Below are 26,745 nucleotides of genomic sequence, written 5' to 3' on the forward strand. Positions count from 1 at the left end.
CACAGAAAATTCTCTTCGATTGCTTTATAAACATGGAACCCACCAAAAGAAAGATTAGACTCTTCTTTCAGCAGAAAAAACAGTAAGTTCATATCTTTTTCCAATTTTGAGAAATCAGCATTAGAAAATAGCTTAGTTTGAGCATTTTTCCAATTTCTGATGAAAAAAGAGAAATTGAGCTTTTTGTGAACGCATACATTTCTAACATAACGACTTTAACACAGCTATTTTTTGCTTTAGTTACATCCCAAACATCTGAATGTTTTCCTTTTACAACACAAACAGAAACAACAAGACAAATAGAGCTTTTGATAACAAAGTAAAAATATATTTACACATGACTAACTGAAGGATGACGTTGTGTTGGCCGCGACAGCGGGTTAAACTTTTCTGTCATCGCCGCCTGTTTCAAAAAGATTAATTTTTTTTAGCCTCTGCGGGCTCTGCTCACGAGCAGCACATACTGTACAGCATCTAGTGGTCCCGGTCGTTCTAGTCGGTCGTCCAGCGCCTGGCATCCCGGGCGTTCGACCGGTTGTTCTGCTAGGTCGTCCGCCGCCTGTCATCCATTCGGTCGTCTTCCGCCCTCTCCCCGGCTTTGCGGCTTGGCCGTTGGTTGCCGTTGAATAGGGTTGCGGGTCTTACCAAATGCGCAACTGCCCTCCAGTGGCCAGTTTTATTGCTTTAAAATGGGTTTTGAGCTCCGTGCATTCTGAGATACATGGGAACCTATAGATACTGATTGTGAAAAAACGCAAAAGACGTATAACTATGTTTTTGGGACACTGAAGCCATTAAAAATAGAACATATTTATACGTTTTTGGGAGCAAATGAATCAATCCATCCATATTTGTTGTTTCTGGTTAACTTTTTTATGTATGTGTAATTACAATCAAACTTTTCTCATGATGTAACCTTTCACTTTCTTATTTAAAACCATAGCTCTCCATTTTTTCCTCCAGGAGGCTTCGTCTGGCAGTGGTGTCTCACAGCTCTGTTCGCAGCACTGTTAATAGATCATTGGATAACATGGACTTAAGTGGGCTTCGGAGATCTGCATTTGATCACAGACGCATTGATGAATTCATCTCTACTTTTACTTCAGTTTTGTAAGGATGTTTTTGTGTGCTTTTTTTGCCAGCATAATCGCTTATTGGGAGGCAGTGGATGATCTAGCGGCGTTTGTTGGCCTGAAATGAACATTCACAGCATTGCCAACACATGAAATCTCCCTGATATTGAAGCTGTACTCCAACTGTATCCATCTGACAATGCTTCTCCAAAATATTCATTAAAATCAGAAAAGAAAACCTTGCCTGGGCCCTGGAAAACTTTTCACAAGTCTGCTGGTTCTGGGCCTGGCCAGCAAGCAGCTGAAAGGTTTGTGTCTGAGTGTTTGTGTCTATTTGTGATTGTCTCATCTGATATCGGTATACTGACTTCAATCTTGCCTATTCACACTCTTCCACTCTTGAAGACCAGGAGCGTGATGCAAGAGGGGAAGCTCCAAAGAAAAGGCGATATAAAGAAAATTATCTATACCAGTGCCGAAAATGTGGAAAGGTAAAAAACTTCTCCACTTGTCGTAGCCAAGTATAAGGGCAATAGTATTGTCCTGTTTCTGTCCAAACCATACAGAAGTGGAGAAACACGCTCTTAAGTGCTTACCATTGTAAATATAATTTGGATACATTATTGCTGTTTTTTCCAAACTAAATATTGTTAATTTTTGCTGCTTGTGAATAATTGGCACTTTTTTTCTTATATATTTTAAACATTTGCTTGAAATTGCATATTGTAAATAGTTTTGGATGTGAATAATTCCCACTTTTTTCTATATAATACATATTTTTGGATATAAATGATGTTGATGTTTTTTGTTGTTGAATAATTTCCAGTTTTTATTATGTTTTTGGTCATGCATAATTGCTATTTGTTTGACATGACATAATGCTGGAGGTACATAAATGTCATTTTAACATTATATTGTAATGATTTTTGGAGCTGCAAAATTGCAATTTTTTAAAAACTTTCACCATTTTACATTATTTCTTAGTGTAACTGAAATTCAAATTTCTCCTTACTACATACATTTAGGCCCAAAACAAACACACAAAGCAAAAACAGTCGTGACGTATTGTGTCAAGGATTAAAGATTTGATTGAAGGACAAAAAAAAAAGAAAAAACACGTGAGGGCAAGTCACCGCTGTTCTGGCTGACGCTGCTTCGATTCCAGCTAGTGCCGCAGCCCAAACCAGTCTCCCCATTGACTTCTCATCTTTTCTGCAATTTGTGTAGACATCCGCATATTTTTTTCTTTTCTTTTCTTCCCCCTCTTTTACCTTCTTACCTTGCGTAGGCTAGACTTTATACGCATGGTGGAAGAGTAGTTAGCATATATGCCTCTCAGTTCTGAGTTCAAGGGTTCAATCCCAGGCCTTTCAGTGTTTAGTTTGCATTTTCTAACTGCCTGTGTAGGTTTTCTTCGGGTGCTTCGCTTTCCTCCCACGTCCCATCTCAAAAACATGTACACTAGGCTGATTGGACACTCCAGTATATCCATAGTTATGAGTGTGTGCGTGACATCGTTTGTCTCCTCGTGCCCTGTTTCGTTATCTATTGTTCCTATTGTTGTATCTAAATATCAACAAGTACAACTACTTTTTTTGTTTTTGTTTTTTTTTGCAAGTTATTATTCCTTTTTGATATGAACATTACAATTAAAAAAATTAATGAAACCTCCGCTAACTCAAAGATTAAGCCTAATGCCAAAAATGCTAAACTTCCCCTTTTGGACCTCCACTCAAAGGGTGGCACCTCACATACAGGCTTTAACTTGAAGTATTTTACAACCAACTGGAGATTGTAGTATTCTTCAAGTATGTTTTGTGGTACTTTGCAAAAGTGGGGTGAAAATCACCAATTTTATGATGATACAATATCAATTCCTTGGACAATTTTTTCTGATATTAAAGTTGATTTAATACAATATTATTGGTACATTGAGCCCAATCAGATGCATTTCAGCAAGAAAAAAAATGAAGCCGAAGCCATTTACCATTTTAAACAGAGTTGCATTTTTACAATATACATGGTCCCAAGTAGGGATGGGAATCGAAATCCGATTCCAATTCCGAACCGGTTCCTAGTGTTTCGAGGCCTCGACATCACAATGAAAAAGCCGTAACGATCCCTTTAACGATTCCTAAAGACACTATTGCGACGTGACGTGTCTGATTGTCCAGAACTCCTGACGCATCAAACTAGCATGGCGCTAAGAACCACTCGCTCCAAAGTTTGGCTACACTTCACCAGGAAAGAGGGGGAAAATGAAAGGTTACGATGGTTTAGCACGAACATTGCAGCCGTAAACATAACAATGACAGCACGTAGGTTCAAACACTCGAAGGTGTGTCTTCACTTCACGAGGACAAATTAAAACAAAGCGACTTGCAGTCATTGCAAGGTGGAGATAACTGCATCGGGAGGGAATATGACTGCACTGTCCTCACCGAGACGCTGAGGCTCAGTCCTGGCTATACAGCAGCTAGCTAAACTCCCAAATGACGATGCAGAAGACGTTGGTATAATTTGCTGACTTTATTCAACCATCACTTGAAGAGTGAAACTAAAAATAGAAATGAAACAAATCAATTTCTTCCCCAATAACAAACAGGTTTGCATCAACGTAAATCAGCGATGATTAGCTGTTAATACAGTAATAACATAAACGGTTAGCATGCGTTCGCTAGTATTAGCACATCGTTCAAACCACTGAACAACTGGATTGAAGTGTCCGATCGCGAGTGGAAACACACAACAACAACACAAAAGATTATAAATACAGGCGTTGCCTCTGTAGATATTTTACAAAGATTAACAAAGAACGTAGGCTCGTAGCAGTGTTTCCCTCTCTCACTAACTCGCTCACTCGCTTGGATGCGCACTTCTTCGCATGTTAGCGCGCTCTTCTTCACGTAAGCGCGTTTTCTTCACGTGAGGAAGCGCAAGGGCGCCCCCACTTGAGCGTGAAAGCACCCGGAACAAGTGGAAGATGATAGATGGTAAATAATACTTTAACACAGGGGTCCCCAAACTACGGCCCGCGGGCCGAATACAGCCCGCCTCCACATTTGGTCTGGCCCCCTGAACAATACCAGAGATTTTTTTTTTTCCTCAATAATGTTATTTATTTCCTGGCCTTTTTCTGTGACGAACTCAGAGAGGGTTATTTGGTTATTATCTATTTAATTAATAGTGTTATTATTATTTATTATTATTACGTTAAATTATATTATTATTTTTATTTTATTTATTTTCGTCCCATAGAAGAATCCAGGAAGGGTTATTTGATTGTGGCTTTCTGAAAAACTAATTTTTACATTTAGGCACTCCTTCAATCGTCACACTTTTTCTGTTACAAACTGACCCCGGCTCCTCATCAGAGAAGGGAAAAGTTATGTGGCCCTCACAGGAAAATGTTTCGGGAACCCCTGCTTTAAAACATATTTCCAAAGGCAGAACAACGACCTATATGCCAATATACAGTGCCTTGCAAAAGTATTCGGCCCCCTTGAACCTTGCAACCTTTCGCCACATTTCAGGATTCAAACATAAAGATATAAAATGTTAATTTTTTGTCAAGAATCAACAACAAGTGGGACACAATCGTGAAGTGGAACAAAATTTATTGGATAATTTAAACTTTTTTAATAAATAAAAAACTGAAAAGTGGGGCGTGCAATATTATTCGGCCACCTTGCGTTAATACTTTGTAGCGCCACCTTTTGCTCCAATTACAGCTGCAAGTCGCTTGGGTTATGTTTCTATCAGTTTTGCACATCGAGAGACTGACATTCTTGCCCATTCTTCCTTGCAAAACAGCTCGAGCTCAGTGAGGTTGGATGGACAGTGTTTGTGAACAGCAGTCTTCAGTTCTTTCCACAGATTCTCGATTGGATTCAGGTCAGGACTTTGACTTGGCCATTCTAACACCTGGATACGTATATTTTTTAACCATTCCATTGTAGATTTGGCTTTATGTTTTGGATCATTGTCCTGTTGGAAGATAAATCTCCGTCCCAGGCTCAGGTATGTGCAGATACCAACAGGTTTTCTTCCAGAATGTTCCTGTATTTGGCTGCATCCATCTTCCCGTCAATTTTAACCATCTTCCCTGTCCCTGCTGAAGAAAAGCAGGCCCAAACCATGATGCTGCCACCACCATGTTTGACAGTGGGGATGGTGTGTTCAGGGTGATGAGCTGTGTTGCTTTTACGCCAAACATATCGTTTTGCATTGTGGCAAAAAAGTTCAATTTTGGTTTCATCTGACCAGAGCACCTTCTTCCACATGTTTGGTGTGTCTCCCAGGTGGCTTGTGGCAAACTTTAAACGAGACTTTTTATGGATATCTTTGAGAAATGGCTTTCTTCTTGCCACTCTTCCATAAAGGCCAGATTTGTGCAGTGTACGACTGATTGTTGTCCTATTGACAGACTCTCCCACCTCAGCTGTAGATCTCTGCAGTTCATCCAGAGTGATCATGGGCTTCTTGGCTGCATCTCTGATCAGTTTTCTCCTTGTTTGAGAAGAAAGTTTGGAAGGACGGCCGGGTCTTGGTAGATTTGCAGTGGTCTGATGCTCCTTCCATTTCAATATGATGGCTTGCACAGTGCTCCTTGAGATGTTTAAAGCTTGGGAAATCTTTTTCTTATCCAAATCCGGCTTTAAACTTCTCCACAACAGTATCTCGGACCTGCCTGGTGTGTTCCTTGAAACCCTGAGACTATCACAGAGCAGGTGCATTTATACGGAGACTTGATTACACACAGGTGGATTCTATTTATCATCATCGGTCATTTAGGACATTGGCTCATTCAGAGATCCTCACTGAACTTCTGGAGTGAGTTTGCTGCACTGAAAGTAAAGGGGCCGAATAATATTGCACACCCCACTTTTCAGTTTTTTATTTGTTAAAAAAGTTTAAATTATCCAATAAATGTTGTTCCACTTCTCGATTGTGTCCCACTTGTTGTTGATTCTTGACAAAAAAATTAAATTTAGTATCTTTATGTTGGAAGCCTGAAATGTGGCGAAAGGTTGCAAGATTCAAGGGGGCCGAATACTTTTTATTTCTATTAGAAAAATGTTTCAGTAAAATGTTACACGTTCTTGTGTATCTTCCACTTATTATCTAACATTGAGGGTTTGGGCCTCTTTTAACCTCGTTGTGAGTTAGTAAGGTTGTGACTTCTGATTAAACAAACTCAATGCCAATCAAAACGTTTTGTTCTTCTTTTTCCTCAAATTAGAAACGATAAAGAATCGAATCGTTAAGCAATGTCGACAATGGCATCTGAATCGTAAAAATCGTATCAATTCCCATCAATAGTCTCAAGGAGGATATGTGCCACTACTACCCATTTGCATGATTATTATTCTGTCTGGAAGGTAGACAAAAGCTGCAATTAACGATTAATTAATAAAAACGATAATTTACTAAAGTCAACAATGATGAAAGCATCTCGTGAGGCTGTGTTTTAGAGTCACTTTTGAATATTTAAAATTTGGGGTCTATGGTTTTAAATATCTGTGAAAAGTGTCGTTTAAAAGAGGGAGAGTATGAGATATATATAGTGGCACTTGAAAGTTAAATCGGGTGAGCCAATACTTTTGGCAATAGTGTGGATGCACATCATACAAGGATTGGACAAAGCACTTACGGGACCAAAGTGCCAGCCCTCAACAGGATTTGAGGAAGCTCTACAGAATGCAATCATCCTGCATGCAAAATCTAATGAAGCCAGCATGGATAACAGGCAAAACAGTCATTGGCCACTGCTTCTCACACCAACACCCACGTGTCTCTTGATCCGATCCTTCAGAGTGAATCCTTGACCACAAACTGAGCAGGAAAAAGGTTTTTCTCCAGTGTGGATTCTTGTGTGTTGTTTTAGGTTTCTCTTTCAGAGAATCTTTGGCCGCAAACTTAGCAGGAAAAAGGTTTTTTGCCAGTGTGGGTTCTTGTGTGTTTTGTCAAGTCTCCCGCCTGAACAAACCCTTTTCCACAAACTTAGCAGGACAAAGGTTTTTCGCCAGTGTGATTTCTTGTATGTACTTCCAAGTATCGCTTTTGACTGAATCTTTGACCACAAACTGAGCAGGAAAAAGGTTTTTCGCCAGTGTGGGTTCTTGTGTGTTTTGTTAAGTTTCCTGCATAAGCAAAACCTTGTCCACAAACTGAGCAGGAAAAAGGTTTTTCGCCAGTGTGGGTTCTTGTGTGTTTTGTTAAGCCTCCTGCATGAACAAAACTTTTTCCACAAACTGAGCAGGAAAAAGGTTTTTCGCCAGTGTGGGTTCTTGTGTGTCGTTTTAAGGATGCCTTGTGAGTGAATCTTTGACCACACACTGAGCAGGAAAAAGGTTTTTCACCAGTGTGCGTTCTTTTGTGACTTTTTAAGTTTTGCTTTTGAGTGAATCTTTGACCACAAACTGAGCAGGAAAAAGGTTTTTCGCCAGTGTGGGTTCTTGTGTGTTGTTTTAAGTTGTCCTTGTGATTAAATCTTCGACCACAAACTGAGCAGGAAAAGGGTTTTTCGCCAGTGTGGCTTTTTGTGTGGTGTATCAAGTTTCTGTTGTGACTGAATCTTTGATCACAAATTGAGCAGGCAAAAGTTTTTTCGACAGTGTGGGTTCTTGTGTGTCTTTTTAAGTTTTGCTTTTGAGAGAATCCTTGACCACAAACTGAGCAGGAAAAAGGTTTTTCACCAGTGTGGCTCCTCATATGCCTACGACAACTTTGCTTTGTAGAAAAAGTTTTCCCACACTGAGAGCATTTGCAGAGTTTGTCGTCACCGTGAGATGTCTTATAACCATCATCATTGTAAGGTGAGTGTGACGTGGCTTCATCTCTGTCTGATGGAGCAATGGAAATATCTGCTTGCAATCCTTCTGTTGAGCTGCTGCTGCAGGCACTTGGAGGTGCCACCCCCCTGCCGGCCTCACTTGAACCATCTTTTCCCTTCAAGGGCTCACCAGTCGACCTGGTGATATGCTCCTCCTCTTCCTCCTCTTTAACGCATGGCAGGTCTTTTTCCTCCTTTTTGATTGGAATTTGCTTCTGTTGACAGGGCTTTGGCTCCTCCTCTTTGATTTGAGGGAGCTCAACCTCCTCTTTCATGCCAGCAGATTCTGGCTCAGCACCAAGAGATTTTCTCAAACCTGCAAGACACAAGAAAACCACTGATATATTTTATGGACCACCACAGTGTCATCGGCCAGTCTTTTCTTTGCGCAAAACTCGGAGAAGACGAGTACAGTGATCCCTCACGACTTTCACGTCGCACGGATTCAAGTGCATCACAGGGTTTCAAAAAATATTCAACAAAAAATAAAAGGGAAAAAATACATGTCGTTTCATTTTGAGACAAAAGAGACATTGTGTCGCATAGAGAGGCGACCGAAAATCCGGCACCGAAAAACTATCCGCCAAAAATAGCTAAAAATGCCATTTCGGTTGAAATGTTTTGAAGACCGAAAGTTTGCCATTGAATTGTGTGAAGAACCTTAGTCCCATTGTGATGATGTCATTAAAACACGGTGAGAAGCAACATGCTGGCTGACGCCGTCTTGCAAAAACGCCTGGATGAGGACAACGAAAACATTTCGTTTACGGACATCTTTTTCATGACAATGACGTCAAGATGACGAGTTGAAAACGTTTCTTTGATGACTTTAACATGACAAAAAGATTGCCAATTTACGTCTGACGAGACAACAATGACATGAAAATGTGCCATCGTAGCCGTCATATGTTCACAATGCGTGACATTCGATAGTTGTGCATGTATTTTTTTTTTTTTTTGGTGCTGTAGTCAGTCAGTCTGCTTCTGAGCCAGCCGTCATTCACGTGACTTGCGCACGCCCCCACCCTCCCCCGAGGCAGTCCAGATGAGCAGAGATCTAACATCAACATTAATGGCGGCTCCAGGCACGAGGATTCATGGTCGCATTTTAACTATAAACCGACCGAAAGAAGCATGCCATGCACTGTCCCCGTAGGAGACAAGTGTGGCATCTGTGGCCACATACTTGGTGGAGAAAATACCTGTACTTCGAATCTGAAGCGGCAGATCAAAGTTCGACACGCTGATATTTATGCAAAGTTAAGTTGCTACAAGTCATTTTAAGATATCATAGACCTATAGTTTTATTCAGCAAATGGTTCGTTATCATTTTAATATGTATTTTCACACATTTTTGGTGTAAACAGAGCGTCGAGTTTAAGCTAATATTTTAGTTAATTTGCGCTGCTATTTATAGAAAGCCTTTGAAAGCAAACAATGTGTAGCGTGCAAACATGTTATGGGGAGAACATTTGGCCGTATTTGATCACGCGCTTTAACCTGTGTTTAGATTGTCTAAAAATACATAGTGTAAAGACGTGTTGCTGTTCCCCATAGGTTTAAAATGACACCAAATCTTAAAGTGCCTGTGACACGAAAAAGCATGTTTATTTCATAATACACGCGGTATTTTATGCCCCTGAATGATATGGGCCGCTTGGATGTGTGTGGAAGCGATCGCTATTTTTATTTAGTTTTTTGAATCCCGCGCCATGAAAATGAGTGACTTCCGGCTTCGGTCTTGCATTGAGGAGGAGGGCGCTGTGACGTGTACGGTAGAAGACGTCCTCTTCACGCTACAGTGTACTGTTGTGTATGAGGACGAAGGATTCAGCTGATTTTGCGGATTAATACGTTTATTTTTCGCATCACGCCAGCCAAACGGCTGCAGAAAATCATTCTGTATGAGGGAGAGGCGTATGCACCTTTTTGGAGTTTCAAAAGGTTCCCATTCACCGTGGATATTTACTGTGGGACCATTGGACTTATGAGGAAGTGAGTAAACATCTTGTTTTGTATTATGTCAAATACGAATACAGCGATTACAAAGTAAACACTACAAACTTCCTTTAAATGAAGGACCACTTACGTTTGATCATTGATAGGCATGTAAAAAGGTCTCCTAATGCTAATTAGCAGCAGCACGTTAACTGCACAACAAATCCAGCCACCCTCCTCCGGGGAACGAACTGTAAATTGCTCTCCGCCGGGCGGTTTGCCGATCCACTAAGACAATCGACAACCGGGTCGTCATGTCAAATAATCCAGGATAGTTATGTGTGATTTTCCACTTCGAAGACTTTGAAACATCACTCGGTTCGGGTTAGCATGTCGGCTAGCTATCACGGCTTCTAATTTGTTTACATTTTCCAAAGCCGGGGAAGGGAAATGACATATGTCCGATTTAGGTGTCATAAAATATCGTTCGGGAGGTACGACAGTAAAGGTGAAGTCGACATTTTTGACCATTATGGAGTAATTTTGCCATGTCGTCCTGAATAAATGCATTTTTATTATTTCATATTCCATTCAGCACAAGACTGTTATTTGTCATGAACATGCCATTTATTTAGCAATTGGGGAAAATACTTGGATAAAAAGGATATCCTGTAAAATATTGAAGTAAAGAGACAGAAACAATGACATTTTGCCGCTCTCTTCGTCGCGTTTTCCTCGTTGTGAATAGTTCCCCCTCGACGGGCTGACTGGTCCTTCTCAAGCCATTTATATAGCTATTGGGGAAAATACTTGGATAAAAAGAATATCCTGTAAAAATATTGAAGTAAAGAGACAGAAACAATGACATTTTGCGGCTCTCTTCGTCGCGTTTTCCTCGTTCTGAATAATTCCCCCTCAATGGGCTGAATAGTAAAACCGATGAGCCCAGTCTACCGCTGACGTCATCCACCTGTTGGGGACGCTAAAGCCCTATAATGGTAGGCGTGGCTAACCGGCAGATTAAAAAACTAATTTCTCGTCATCTGTGCTTTTCTAAATTGTCGTATATAGTCGAATCGTCTCAAAATATGATTCTAATTCACATAATAATGCCATTTGAGACCTTTTTTCTCGTGTCATATGCTCTTTAATTGACCTGCTGTTTGTAAGGTTGCACTTTGGATTATCATTACAGTCTGTAACGGAGCCCATTTTTTCCCCCATTGATTGATAGTTAACTCGTTCACTTGCATTGACAGTAATAGACGTCCAATCGTTTGACTCTTTTCATCCTTCTGCTGTGAAGTTGTCAGTTTGTAGGTTGGCAGCGAATATTAACATTCTTTGCCAGCTCTCCCACTTTTAATGAATTTGACGTCTAGCGTCGCCAATGGCAGCCAATGAGTTTATATAAAACACAGGCCAGTTACAGACTCTTTACATTAGTCTTTTACATGGTCGAGCCAATATGAGTTGAATTACAACATGCATACTACTGTAATTATTCAGATACTCTTGTCGTGTATAATACTGAATGTATTAATTGGAATTGTAAATGCATTCCTCTGCCCCAATCAAGATCCCTGAGGTGGAAATGAATGAAATGAAAGAACAAGAAGAACAACAGGATACAGTCGTTTAGTATTGCCACGGTGTCCATACACAACCATATATGTCCATATATTTAACTTTGTCAACACACTGCTAACTTCAAGTTAGGAAAATTGTCTATAGTTTTTTTTTTGTGTGTGTAAATATTGGTTCAGAATTGGCTGCATGAATTCGGGACCAGGACCCTGACTAATACTATAAAAGAAAAAATAGACAAACACTTCAAACACTGTCAAAATATCCAAAAAGTTTAAGGGACCCAAGAATAGAAAGACTTGTAATTCTTAGAAAATAATTGCCAGTACGAGTTAGACTAATTTGATGTTAAAACCCCTCGCAATGTTTTCGTTTGAATAAAATTTGTAAAATTATTTGAACTAGTGGGTCGGCATTATTGTTGTTGATGTCGCAGCGCGGTGACGTAGCATGGGCTCGCTGCCGGACTTCCACAGTGGTACTCGTAAACTACATAAACATGTTGTCCGTTCTGCCCTTCCAATTTGAACCCGGACGTAATAGTAATGAAAAGGATAGCCCTGTCGATATTTCACAAAACGAACAGCAAAAGCAAAATGAACTAGAGCTGTCCCGACTTCGACATAGTCGACGTCATCAATGACGTAAATCTGTCAACAAGCACAACATCCCGCCGACGGTTAATGTAGGTTTTTTTTTTTTTTTTTTTTTGCTTCTTCATCTACGCACGTGACATCAGCGCGTTGTCCAGCATTAAAAGTAGTCCGAGTTGCTCGAGTATTCGTTTCAGCTCTAGTTTGAACCTCGGTATTGGGATCACGGTTTCGGTTAGGTTTCAGTTTGCGTTTTGCTTTTTTTTTTTTTTTTTTGTTAAACTGCCTTTATTTTGCTTTTAAGAAAATGAAATAAACACTTAAAATGTAAACATTTTCGACTGTTAAAATGCCTCTTTAGCTGTTTAGCTAGTGTAGTGACTGACTACTGAAATACACACACAGTAGTAAAAAAGTTACTTGGCAAAGTAACTGGTGTTACCTTTTGTTTTTTTTTTTTCTTCATTTTTTCAAAAAACAAAAAAACATAGTAACCTTTGCTATGTTTGGAGGTCATTTAATGTTGTGAATCAACCGTTAAAGTTGATAAAATTGCTCCCGTTTTTGCATTAGTTCCCTTCCGTCTACTTTCGACATGTGAAAATTTTAAAACTGTTTCATCCTTTAAAGACAGACTCAAGCCAAGATTTTGCCGATTTCGGAGTATTTTCGATAAAAAGTTACTTAGGTTCGCGAGGAAGGTTCACTACAAAAGAGCCTTTCTGAGAAGTTTACTGCTCTAAAATAGTGGCTGTTTACTAACGCTACCGAGTCTGTCATTTCGCATGTAGTTCTATATGCGTGAGATATCTAGGCGTAGCTTGTAGGCTGTCGGCTACAGTCAGTAAATTAGGGCTGTCCCAAACGACTAATTTTCTCCCGATTAGTCAGCCAACTATTTTTACGATTAGTCGACTAATCTAATAATTTTTTTTTTTAAATTCTTTTTTGGTTTTTGTTTACTAATTTAGCAATGAAATTTTTGTTGACGCTTATCAATTCACAAAAAACATATTGGAACACTTATATTATTTATTAAAGTACAAATAAACACGTAAATAACAATAATAAATCACAAATAAACAATGAGTTCAAATGCTGATAGAATTAACTAGTGTAGCATCCCGATTGAAAAGGTGGTCTCTTAAACTGATGGTTTACAACTTTTATTCCATCCTTGATGTAATCACACCGTAAGAGCTGCGGTGCACACAAATAAAACAACACAATTAGAAATTAACAAAAACTTTTCAACTTTTTCCTTTTAAACCTTATTTATATATCAATGAATTGCCTTTACCTTAATTTATTACCTTATCATTGACAATCTCTCTTGAGTGCAATTACTGTATATACTGTATATATTTATGACCTTTTAACCTTATATAATTTTCCATACCATAAAATAAACCATAACATGAAATAAACCTTTCAGTTAGCATTAAGGACAATACTAATCGCACTTATAGGCCCATTGTCAATGAAACATTATTATTCAGTAAGGCGACAGCACCCTCTGGTGTACAAAAAATGAAAAAAAAAAAAAAAATTACAAACTGGGTGACGGCATTTGAGGTGTTTATTCATGGCCGACGTGCAGCCAAGCTTGGCATTGAAGAGACAGGACAGAAGAGTGTACCCTCCGTTGTTTCTTTGCAATAAGTCAATGGTTTGGACACTCTGGTGCCACTCTGAACTTTCCACGCATATATTTTTTTTAACCCTTCATTAACCGTCGACGGGATGTTGTGCTCGTCGACGGATTTATGTCATCGATGACGTCGACTATGTCGACTAGTCGGGACAGCTCTACAGTAAATATTGGCGCCACCTAGCTTAGCATCGCGTTTGCTACAGCGTCACAACAAACACTCTTCCCTCTCCGTGTCTCTGACTTTTCTCTAACGCACATTGTCTCGTTGCCGAAACGTTATAGTGGACCGTCACAGTTAGGTAGTAGCACTCTGTAGCATGGGACGTCCAACTATCAGTGGTCAGGGCGAAACTATGTGCTTTAGCGAAATCATCTTCGATGGCTTTGCGGGCCATTTAATAAATGTCGGGGATTACGTTGTTGGAGAAATATGTCCGTGAGGGAACAATTTAACGCGGGTCAAGCGTTGCAAATAAATTAACGAAGCCCGCCGTGTGTTTTCACTGGTGTCATCTTTGGGGTTGTCCTCCTCTGAGAAAGTGATATCTGTGGGTTATGCCGGCCGAGGTGCCGAAGTCATGTTATAAGTGTTGCCATTAGCATAGGGAACAAGCGCTGAGCAATGCTTGCAAATTGTTTTAATTTTTTTTTTCAATATTTTCTCTCCCTCCGCACTGTAGTCTACGGGGAAACCGAAATGTTGCCACACCGCAGATTTCAAACAAGCCGGTGCTTCCTCAAAATTCGCTCTCTCCACTCCTCCGCTCGCCATAGCTTTTCGTTTTCTTTCTTGTTTCACTTTCACTTCGCTCGTAAGCGAGAGAGGGCGTTACTCGGTTTCTATTGCACAGGTGCTTGACAGCGATCGGACATTTACTTGCGGGGCGGGAATTTCTCCACAGCTGTGCTTCACGTCAAACACAGTCACACAGAGCTCGACCAATTCATTCCACAAGCGTTCGGAATAAATTAATTTCAAAACCGAAAAGGTGCAGTTAATAAAGGCGTATTGAACGGTACAGGGCGAACCGTACAGTTCGGTTTTGAACCGCAAACCGTTGCACCCCTAGTGCGTACGTTTTTGCGTGCATGCTGATGGCATATGAGACTCCAGTTACTTTCTCTTACCAACACGCTGTAGAATTAAAGTTCAGACGGACAAAATAAGAAAACACATCTATATCAAACACTGTGAAAGTTACCATTGCTACAATGAGGTGTATGGGGAAAAAGGCAACCTACTTTCGCCTGCTATAAAACTTTGGCAGTCTCCTCCAAAACGCAAACTTGCAGTTAAAAGGTATTACTTCAAACATGAAAAATCGCTGGTTAACAACATTTGCAAACGAAGAAAAATATATATATATATATATATATTACTGACGCCACATGCAATGACAAAAAGTGCTCTTTTTTTGCCGAGTGTAAAGCTTAAGTTAGCTGTTTAGCGAACGTGCTTCCGGTGAACATTTAAAAAATGAAAGCATGTCAAGTTCGTCATATAAATAACGATTCCTGGAGTAAATCCAACATACTTCAGAATTCAGATTCTACACTAAGAATACCTTTAAAATGACACCCTTAACAAAAAATCTTCCATTCTTTTGCACTCGTTAATTCTATCAGCATTTGAACTCATTGTTTGTGATTTATTATTGTTATTTATGTGTTTATTTGTACTTTAATAAAGAATTAAGTGTTCCAAAATGTTTTTGTGAATTGATAAGCGTCAACAAAAATTTCATTGTTAAATCAGTGCCAATTTTTTTTTTTGTTGGAATTATTAGATTGGACACTAATCATAAAAATAGCCTGCTGACTAATCGGGAGAAAATTAGTTTGGGACAGCCCCAAAATGAAAATCAAAAATGGGACGAGAGGAGCAACGTACATGTGTCAAGTTCGCTAGTGACAGCTAGCCAGGGCCAGCCCAGGCCATTTTGGGGCCCTAAGCAAAATAATGCAAAGGGGCCCATATTTTTGGCCCATCATTTCGTCACAGTGTACTGTGAAACCCATAGATGCAATCCAACCCATACGTCCATATTTTGTATATTAATCAGATTTTGTTGCACTGCATACTTCAAACTTCTCACCCCAAATGATTGTCAGTACTTACAGTAGATAGCGCCAGAACTTTTTCTAAAACAGGAAAGAAAGAAGTTAAGGAAGAACTTTTATTTTTTTAAGCTTGTAATCAAGTATCAAAACTCACAAAGGTCAAATAAAGCAAACTGTAGTAAACAAAATAGAATATTAACTAGCCCTGCAAGCAGGACTGAACAGGCCCTCCCACTTTGGCGCAACTCGGACGTCACGCAAACTCGGACGACACGCAGGTCGGGGTGGTGGCAGACAGCCCCCCTCTAATCATCTAATGAGAACCTAAAATGCCTTAAACTCGCCTCTTTTTTTGGGATGAGAAATTGTTTTGAGTTTTCGAGCATGCAATGGCCACAAATTCTGCTGCCACTAGTTGGCGCTATAGAGTTGATGCAAATGACCACTACTGGACTCTTCAGGGTAAGACTCTCACCAAGCATGGGAAGTTTGGAGCAGATATCATGTATATCTGCCAAATTATGACTGTTCAAAATGTGTGGAGAGACAAAATGGTGACAGTCATTATCACTTTCCTGTTGGACCCTTCTGCTTCAACCAAACCTCAATAATTTTCAGCAGGCATCTGAACACATGTCTTAAGGCTCCCCTTATGCAAGTTTGAGGTAGATTTATTTTTTTCCCTTTAGAGGAGTGTGTCCCGTAAAAAAGGGCATTTCCTGTTCCCACTAGGAGGCGCCAGGCACAATTGGTAAATTTTCAATCCAGTCGTGTTCAGGCTGGGATACCTCACACACATGCCAGATTTAAAATAGATTGAACCTTGTATGAGGGAGTTATCAGTCATTTTCCGAATTCGGTGTTTTGCCGAAAAAATGGCCAACTTTGGCACCCCGCCCAGGTCAGGCCCGTGAATGAAAACACACCAATTTTATAACTTAAGATTTCATATGCCTCATGAACAGTCTCGCCAATTTTGAAGATGATCATACCAATTCCCTCGGTGCCAAGGTCTCAAATGTGCACATTCTACGTTGAAAAAACCTAAATGGAGAGGCCTTTTTGAAAAATTCAAGGGGGCGCCACTGAGCCATTTTGTTAAATTTTTTCATAACGTTGCAAGATTATCGAACGTTACACAAAGCTGCATTTATATGCAAATTTTGGTGAGTTTTCGTGAATATTCAAGCCTCCAAATGTAAACTCCTACTGTGAACCCATAAAAATTTCACATTCGATCCTAAACACCCAATTTCCTGTTGGATTTGGAATATGGGTGCAAGAGGCTTTTTGGAGCAGTTAGGCATAAGGTATCTACTCCCCAAATTTTATCGCTGTACGTTGAAAAAAACCCAATAGGTGAGGCCCTTTTTAAAACTTCTTTCTGTCGCCACTAGTTGGCACTGTAAAGTTGATGCACATGACCCCTACAAGAACCTTCAGAGTATGACTCTCAACAAACACGGGAAGTTTGGCGCAGATATGTTGTATATCTGCCGAGTTATGACTGTTCAAAGTTTTTGGCGAGACAAATTGTTGACAGTCATTTTCACTTCCGGTTTGGGCCTCTCCGCTTCAACGAAACCCCAATATTTTTCATCAGGCACCTGAAAACATGTCTTGAGACTCCCCTGAAACAGGTTTGAGGTCAATAGATTTTTTTCCCTTGGAGGAGGAGCCTGTCTTGTAAAGAAGCCCATTTCCTGTTCCCACTAGGGGGCGCCAGGCCTAATGGGTAATATTTCAATGCACTCGTGTTCAGGCTGGGATACCTCACATGCATGCCAGATATGAAAAAGATTGAACGTTGTATCATAGTTTTTAGTCATTTTCTGAATTTGGTGTTTTGCCAAAAAAATGGCCGACTTTGGGACCACGCCCAGGTCAGACCCTTAAATGAAAACTCACCATTTTGAAAACTTAAGATCTCATATGTCTCCTGAACAGTCTTACCAATTTAAAAATAAAAATAACCGATTTCCTGTTGGGTTTAGAATATGGGTGCCAATGCTTTTTTGGAGCGGTTTTGGACAAGGTATATAGACTCCCCAAATTTCACTGCTCTACGCTGACAGACCCTAATGTTATAGGACAATTTTAAAATTTCAAGGGGGCGCCACTGAGCCATTTTGTTACATTTTTTTTCAATGTTGCAAAATTATCGAAATTTACAATTTTCCGCACGCATGTGCAAATTTTGTTGACTTTCCGTGCATGTTCAGGCCTCCAAATTGGCCGTTTTCATTTGCCCTGAAAAAATAAATTAAAAAAAAAAAAAAAAAAATTTTATCCTTTGCAAAACAATAGGGCCTTCGCACGCTTAGTGCTCGGGCCCTAATTAAACAATTGCCAGATTGGGGTCCCCCTAGTGGTCAGGGGCCCTATGCAGCTGCATAATGTGCGTATAGGCTGGGCCAGCCCTGCAGCTACCACTCCTGCTCTAGAGACTGAACCAGAGAGGGATGTGAAAAAATGTTTGCAGATCTTCACGGTAAACTACTGTGTGATTCAACTTATTCCAATAATTTTGTAACGTCTACAAAGTGTCACCCGCTTAGTAAAGTTGCAATTCTTTATTTTGGGAACTTATACAACACACGGCTGCTGTCTGCCACACCTCCGTAATTCATGCTGTGCATTCAAGAATGCAAGCAAATACCCCCACTATAGTATAACCAGATTCGTTACATTATTATGGAGATAGTTAGCATCCAGAGCTGTCGTGTAGATGGCATTCATACACACAGCGGTTTGATTTTTTTGCATCACCTTACCTTATTTTTGTCACGTAAATGCGCTGTCCACGTTGTTGATGATCATCCTGCCTGTGTCTCACTTTATCAAATGTTGCTCCCGAGAGTCCGGAAGCTTGCTTAAAAACGAATGAATAAATGTTTTAAACTTGGTTTGACTGCTGGCTATTCGCATCATTTTCTGCCCAACACGTTGCCCTACAGGTTACAATGACGCCTTTTTTTGCACACTGAGATCTAAGAGGACTGTTGTGTACTTTATTTGCACTTAAAGCACGTGAGACATATTGTGAGCAAACATGTTCATGTAGTTCACGAGTGACACTGTGGAAGTCCGGCAGCGAGCCCATGTGACGTCATGCGACGCCGACAACAATAATGGAAATGGACTATATTTACTCATCACTGTAAGTACAATGTATATTATTTGTGAGATGTTAAAATATTAATTTTAAAAAAAAGGACAACATCACAGTATGCATGACACCATTCACAAATGAAGCAAGTGTGAAAGTAAACATACAACTGAAGCATCCCTTTGTGCAAATTGTAGTTCATGTGAATACTGTTGTTTACTTAACTAGCTTTACTGTTGGTGTACAAAGAGAACCTTCGTCAATAATTAAAGATGCATTACTGCAAATTTACCTTTCTCTCTCTCTTAACTCTGGCTGCCATTGACAGCGCTAGACACCCAATCCACTTAGACTGGAAGAATTAACAGGAAGTGAGTCAGAAATGCCCCAAAATGAACAACAAATGACCTAAAATGCCCCCAAATTAAAGTCATTAGTTGCCATTGACGGCCATTGACAACTGATCCCTTTGAAGTGGGAGGGATGGCAGTGAAAGAACATTCGTTCACACACCCATTTCAAATGGATCCGACGTCTACCAGCGATAAACTCACAGCAGAAGGATGACAAGCGCTTGTTCTTCATGTTTATTAGTTGTTTTGTAGAACGATTTCCCGACCAATGTATCAATAATCGTTATACCGCCATATTGTGAGATCGTTATCGTGAGCTTTGCATCATCAATCGTATCGTTTAATGGGGTACCAAGAGGTTCCCACCCCTATTCATTATGTGAATTATTTCTGAACAAGAATAACAAAGAAAAAATGCTTGTCTTTATTCAAGGCTTCATAGAGTGACTGACTACAGCCTCTCACTTGGATGATTTGCCACAGACGGGTGTGAAAGAAACTAAACAATAACTGACACATTTGAAGCCTTCGATCGTAGAGCTACTGAGCCTTCTCTCGCGAGATCAAGGCTACAAACCTAACCAAACCCATACCAGCAACTAGCAAAAAGTTAAGTTGTTTCAACACCTGCAGCCATCGTGTAGCACAGCTGACACACTGAGCAACGACTGGAAGGGGAGGGGAGGGGTGAACCATACGTGCAGCTGCGATGGATTTCAACCTGCATTTTTGGGATACAAACAATAGCTAATACCTGCGGGACGGTATGACAAAAAATTTTAGTGATTTTGAAACGGTGTCGTTTTCATACTAAGTTATACCTTCAAACCGGTAACCGGCACATGTTTATATACCGCAATGTTTTGTAAACCATGGAGGCGAACAATAGAGACGCGACATTTCTGCGCCTCGTTTTACATATGGGAGCATTTGTAAACATTACCCTTTAATACTTGCTGAGTACAAAACGCACAATTGCTGGAATATGGGCTACACAATGACAAAGACTGCAACAAATTAATGTTGGACGGCGGTTTGGAATAACGTCAGTCTGGTGGGATGTGGACCGCAGACAGTGTCAGCCCCTGAGTACCAGTTGTGCGAGAGGAAACAATGACGTGCATGATGATGACAATGGCTTCCCTGTGAATTACCTCAAGAAGCCTCAATACATACGGCAGAGATGAAGACGTTGGCATCATCCGAGAAGGGCCTCCTGATTACTACAGATAGGTAGTCCTTACTCCTGCTAACTAGGAAATTAACAAAGTTTGGCCCAATTAAAAAAAAAACTTCCCCGTCTCCAAAATTGACTAATTATCTCCCCTTTGTTGATTTTAATTAATTTTCTGCTGGATAACGTGACTTGAACTGTTTATTATTTAATATGTACAAGTACGGGTGTCCGAAACTTGTTTTTAAAATGAGAAACTCAGATTTTTAGCTAACATGATTTCACCTACTTTTAGGGTGTCAAAACTGCCCCCCTACTCAGAAAAAATATATATATTTTAAAGTATCCAATGATGAATCAGACATGTATGTTGAAATTTTTTAAATATGGTCGAATTGGGGGTCTCTGAACGGAATTTCAAGCCACCTGAGTGTTTTCTGCCCTGTGCTCGCTCTGATGTGGCGATGTCAAAATGAGTCAGTCATAATTTGTAAAACAACAAGGATTGGACACATTGTCGCATAAAGACTAGACGGATTCAACGAATGCCACCAAATGACAGTTCCGGTTTCTTCTTCACACAGAGCCCCACATTCCCCTCAAGGTGAGTAACGTAATACTCACAGAACAGCGAGTGTGATGTGAAGTTGTCACTCTCTGATGGTCGAGTGATGAGGTTGTCTGCTTGGAATCCTTCTTTTGAACTGCTGCCACTCAGAAGCTCCGCCCCTCTGCTGGCCTCACTCGGACCTCCATCTTCACCCTGTAAGGGCTCACCAGTCCACTTGGGGAGGTTCACCACCTCCACTTTAATATATGGAGGGTCCTCCTCCTCCTCCTTTTTGAGGGGATGTGGTTGCTGCTGCTCCTCAATGTGAGGGTTCTCCACTCTAATGCAATACTCCTCCTGCTCCTCTTTAATGTGGACGAATTCTTCCTCCACCTTTTTGATGTATAGCGACTCTTCCTCTTCCTCCATGCGAGCAGACTCCAGGCGTTCAGGACGATGCGCTTCACTGACATCTGAAAGACCAAGACCATAATCACACATGGGCAGTGTTGTTAATAACGGCGTTACAATATAACGGCGTTACTAACGGCGTTATTTTTTTCAGTAGTGGGTAATCTAATTAATTATTTTTCTCATCTTGGCAACGCCGTTACCGTTACTGAGGACGGAAAGGCATGCATTACTATGCGTTACTATATTGGTCGAAAAGTCTGAGGGAGACGGACTCACCGAGACGACAGAGCAGAGCAGGAGTAGGGAGGAGGCAAGAAAGTTGTGACGCCGAGCAAACACGATGCTAGGTAGCTCCAATAATACATGTTGTAGCCGAAAGCTAGTACAAACTACGCCCGCATGCTATGGTAGATATGGTAGACATTGTAGATATCACATGTACTGTACATAGATATAACTAGATGCAAAATGACAGACATGGCACTAAATGAGTTAGTAGACAGGCGCCATCTTAAAGCAGTAGACTTTTTAGGACGGCTCTGTTGTAGAGAACCTTCCTAGCGAACCTAAGTAACTTTTTATCTAAAATACTTCTAAATCGGCAAATTCTTGACTTGAATCTATCTTTAAATGATGAAACAGTTTTAAAATTTTCATATGTCGAAAGTAGAGAGAAGGGAACTAATGCAATAATGGGAGCAATTTTAACAACTTTTAACAGTTGATTCAGGGTAAAGGGTAAATTAGGGTAAAGAATTGGGCTCGGGCCAATTGTACCAAAAACCTTCACAAAAAACTTCACATAGTGTGGCCAATGGTTTTTTTTTTTTTTTTTGAGGGAAAAAAAAAAAAAAAAAGTAATTATCACCAATTACTTTGCCAAGTAACTAATTACTCTTACATTCAGGTAATTGAGTTACTAACGCAATTACTTTTTGGGAGAAGTAATTTGTAACTATAACTAATTACTTTTTTTCAGTAAGATTAACAACACTGCACATGGGTCAAATTTTATGTCTTCATTTGCCATAACCTGTCCCCCCAAAAATGTACTGCTTCAGAAGTAATCCTCTGTGAACATTTTGTATTTATTCGTATCTTGTTGTCATCCACTATGACCCAATGTAATAGAGCCGTCCCGACTAGTTGAAGTTGTTGACAGTCGATAAAGTAAATGCGTCGACAAGAACAATATCTCGTCGACGGTTAAAGGAGAGTTAAAAGAAATAAAAAACACACGTGGAAAGTTGAGAATGTCAGACGCTCGGGATGCAAGCGAGGAAAGCTGCACAAAGCCAAAAAAGCAGACCACCGTGGCCAAAGCACGGACTTAAAGCAGTAATGTGAAGTAATTTCTTCACATGCCAAATAGGGTCACAAGTAAAGTAATTAAACATTGTCCAACAAATAAAGCATGAAAAAATTAATTTATATGTTGTATATTTGACAAAATAATCGCGTTTCCGAAGTTCGAGCCTGAAAGGGGACGAACCCGGAAGTGATACGTCACACCGGGAACAGCGATGGCAGCTCCATACATACGGCCGCCATACAAAGCCCTTCAAACAATGATTCAAACAGCGATATAACCGATAAATCGAGCGCAAGGGAGGAGATCAAGTTTCTTGTTGATTTAGTTACCAGCATTCAATTTGATATATTTAACAAATGTACATGCAGTCTAGACATTAGGTTTATACAAATGAATTGTAAACAATAAGAATTCAAGTATGAGCATTTATAACAGAGTGTATGGCTTGAACAATGTACATTGTCAAAATCGATATGCCTGTGCAAACATGTCATTGTAACACAAATGACTTGCAGCTCGAACAGTACACTTCAAAAAGACAATTTATTGTTAATGGCTGCTGTGACATAATTATTCAATACAAGTGTTTACTTTATGGTTTCAGGGTCTCCCCCCCAGTGCATTTTTTAATAAATGCACACATACATGAACCCCCAAACAGACAGACACACATTAAAGCTATATTGATCTTCTGCAAATGAAACACTTAAGATTTTATGATAGCAATAATGACACAGAATTAAACACATACAGAAAAATAGCTGGGGCCATTTGTGCTTTATGCTGAATGCTTTACCATCACAAAAGCTATCAGAGAAATCACACACAGTCAGATACAAAATAACGCGACATAGTAATTGCTAGATGCAGTCCATGCCCAATCCACTCATTAAATTCAGCCGTTTCGACAAGGTTAGAGCCGCTATCCGACTCCATCACGTTCATTTGTAGCGTTAGCCGCTAGCGGCCGCTAGCGTTAGCGGCTAGCGTTAGCCTGTGGCCTGGCTACCGGTAGAAAGCACTGAAAGCACCATCTCCGGAAATTGTGAGAACAAGGGAGGACAGCTGGTGAAAGCCCGTCTGGATGCCACCAAGAGTCTATTAAATGTCGGGTGATAGTTCGGCGAACCTCCCTTAAGCCACACTCCATCACGTTTTGCTTGTAGCATTAGCTGCTCGCGGTAGCTTACCGGGCTTCTGTTTGATTGGCTTCCTGATGATCACGTGACTCCCTACGTAAGTACATTCACTGCTTTCTTAAAGGGGAATGAGCATAGACGAACAACACAGAGTCAAAGCGGGATGAAAAGACTATTTTCTTGTTTTATTAATTTACCGAATTTACCGACATGGTCAAAATTACGTCGGTCATCGTGAAGAATTTCGGTGACGGTAAATTTTCGGTTTACCGCCCAGCTCTACCGTGAATTACCGCGACGCCGACCCGTTTATATGCACATCCACACCCATTTCCCAATTGACAGTGGATTAACCCTTTCGGACATGATCGTAGATGACGCACAATTTAAACACGCTTAACCTAGCGAACGCAACAACAACTATGATCGGGGATTGCCACGAGTTAACTTTCGGCTAACGTCGCTAGCTTATACTGTTCATGCCACAACAGTAGGCAGCTATGCTTTGACAAAGTCATCAGTCATCTATCCAAAAGTCACACTTACTTTTTGGCAAATCCTTGATCATAAGCAGACCGGTTAAGGAAGCAGGGATCTTCGAAGTGTTTGCAGCAGAGAACACAACTCGATGATGGCGGGAAATTCATTCGCTTCGTGCGAACGAAAGATGTCCATTTACGTGCCCTGCTATCCTTTGGCCACTCATACAACTTTTAATAATGAAAATATGCTTATAACTGTTTAGCCATTGATATTATTCAAAAACATGGTTGGCCAACCTTACTTCACATTACAGCTTTAATTCAACGGATAAAAGGAGGGTTTCACTGTCGTGTGCAGTCTCTCGTAAATCCATATTAGGAATGGGAGATATGGCCTTTAGTAAAAGAGAACTACGAGAATAAAGTTGTACTATTGCTACTAGGGAAAAAAGTCCTTATTACGTAGGGTTAATGCGGCTGTAAACTGCTACACACTTTACCTAGGCTGAGAGCTATGACGAAGCATTAGATGATACATGATCTTTGTATTGATCATCCTTTGATTTAGATGAGTCAAAATTAGAGATGTCCCGATCTGATATTTGGACCGGATCGGACGCCAATATGGGCAAAAAAATGCGCATCGGTATCGGATCGGCCAACACGGAAAAATTCCGATCCAGACTTCCGATCCAGTTCCCCCCCCCCAAAAATCTGGTCCGGGTTTTCCAGCGCACCGATTTACATAATCCATTCCAGTTTTTGCTTCGGTTTCCTTAAAATCCGGTCCGCATTTTACGGCACACCTTCAACACACTACATTTACATTACCGTCTCCCAATTTACCGAGAGACTTTATCGGTAAAACTGGCAGCTGTGTGGGATCATTTCACTTTAAAGGACGACAAAGACTAAGAGGCAGAGTGCAACATATGCCACAATAAAGTCAAGCGTGGTGGTAAAGCTGTAAGAAGTTTTAATACAACCAACCTAATCAAGCATTTAGCGAAATGCCACCACAAACAATGAGGAGTATGTTAAGAAAACCGAAGACAAAAAGAAATGTCCCACGCAACTAACACTGGCAGAAACATTTGCTATGCGTGACAAACTGGCACTCGACAGTCCCAAAGCCCAGGGAATAACAAGAGTCATTGCCGAAGAATTCATTCTGGATGACGAGCCATTATTTCTCGTGAGTAAAGACGCACCATCCAACACTTAGAACCACGGTACAACATGCCCAGCCGTCATTACATCCTTGAGCAATTCGGCCTTGGAAGATTCGAGAACGATTCACAAACATTCAAATTCCGATTATTGAAATATGTCAAGTAAAGCGGAACTAATACACAGCGCGGTCTTCGGGAAGCAATGAGAAACGGGCCGCATTGCGTCCCGAGAGTAAACATCATTCTTGTCATCGACGCGGGTAATGCCAATGCTCAACTCACGGCTTTAGCTCAACTCATGCCGCTGGATAAAAAAGACAATACCTGACTGCTGCTGATAGCCGCTACAAACTACGTCAACATCGTTTTACTGTAGATAATAGATATCATATGTATATAGAACTAGATGCAGGATGACATTCTCGACGGTGTATGCAACATTGAAGTATGGAAAACTAAACGGCCGCCATCTTAAAGCAGGAGACTTCCCTAGTAGGCTGTTGTGAACCTTCCACGCGAACCTAATTAACTTTTTATCTAAAATACTCCTAAATCGGGAAAATCATGACTTGAATCTATCTTCAAAACAGTTTAAAACTTTCACACGTCGAAAGTAGACAGAAGGGAAATTATGGAATAAGGGGAGCAATTTTAACAACTTTAACAGTTGATTCGCAAAATTAAATGAATTCAATGTAGTTTAAAGCTGCTGATACAGAATTGGGACTTGAGTATTTTATTTACTGTTTTAAAATGTTAACTTGATACTGAAATAGTCGTTTATTTAAACCTGAGAGGCTTTTTATACAATTATTGTAACTAATGCACGAAACATTAAAAGCATCTAATAGCTTGGGGGGGGGGGGGGGGGGTTCCACTGAGGTTGTTTGTGTGTTTTGCTTTTTTAAGACAGTTTACAATATAATTTGCACGTTTTACTGACTGACTATGCCATTTCTGTTAGTTATTTATAATGTTTTGTGTTTGTCATTGAATAAATAGGTCAGTTTCTTATAACCAAGCAGTGTGTGTTATTCAAACTCACCTAATTCAGCTGGCTAGTCGTTATCAAGAGTACTAAAACTCTTTTCAAAATGAGTCCGACAACTAAGTAAGGAGGCTAAATAACTTTAAACTTTAACACATGATCAGATAGGCCGGCATCGGTATCGGCCAGTATCGGTATTGGATCGGAAGTGCAAAACAATATCGGTATTGGATCGGAAGTGCAAAAACCTGGATCGGGACATCCCTACAAGGTTATTCCGTTTCATAAGTTTACACATAGATGTAATGCAC

General features: G+C 40.3%; 1 pseudogene; it reads right to left on the minus strand.

Moving 5' to 3' along the window:
- The window catches only part of LOC130927954 (zinc finger protein 135-like), a 42,358-nt pseudogene that overhangs the window by 8,647 nt on the left and 6,966 nt on the right, over positions 1 to 26,745 (minus strand).

Source organism: Corythoichthys intestinalis, chromosome 13 (assembly GCF_030265065.1).
Source record: "Corythoichthys intestinalis isolate RoL2023-P3 chromosome 13, ASM3026506v1, whole genome shotgun sequence".
Classification (NCBI taxonomy): Eukaryota; Metazoa; Chordata; class Actinopteri; order Syngnathiformes; family Syngnathidae; genus Corythoichthys; species Corythoichthys intestinalis.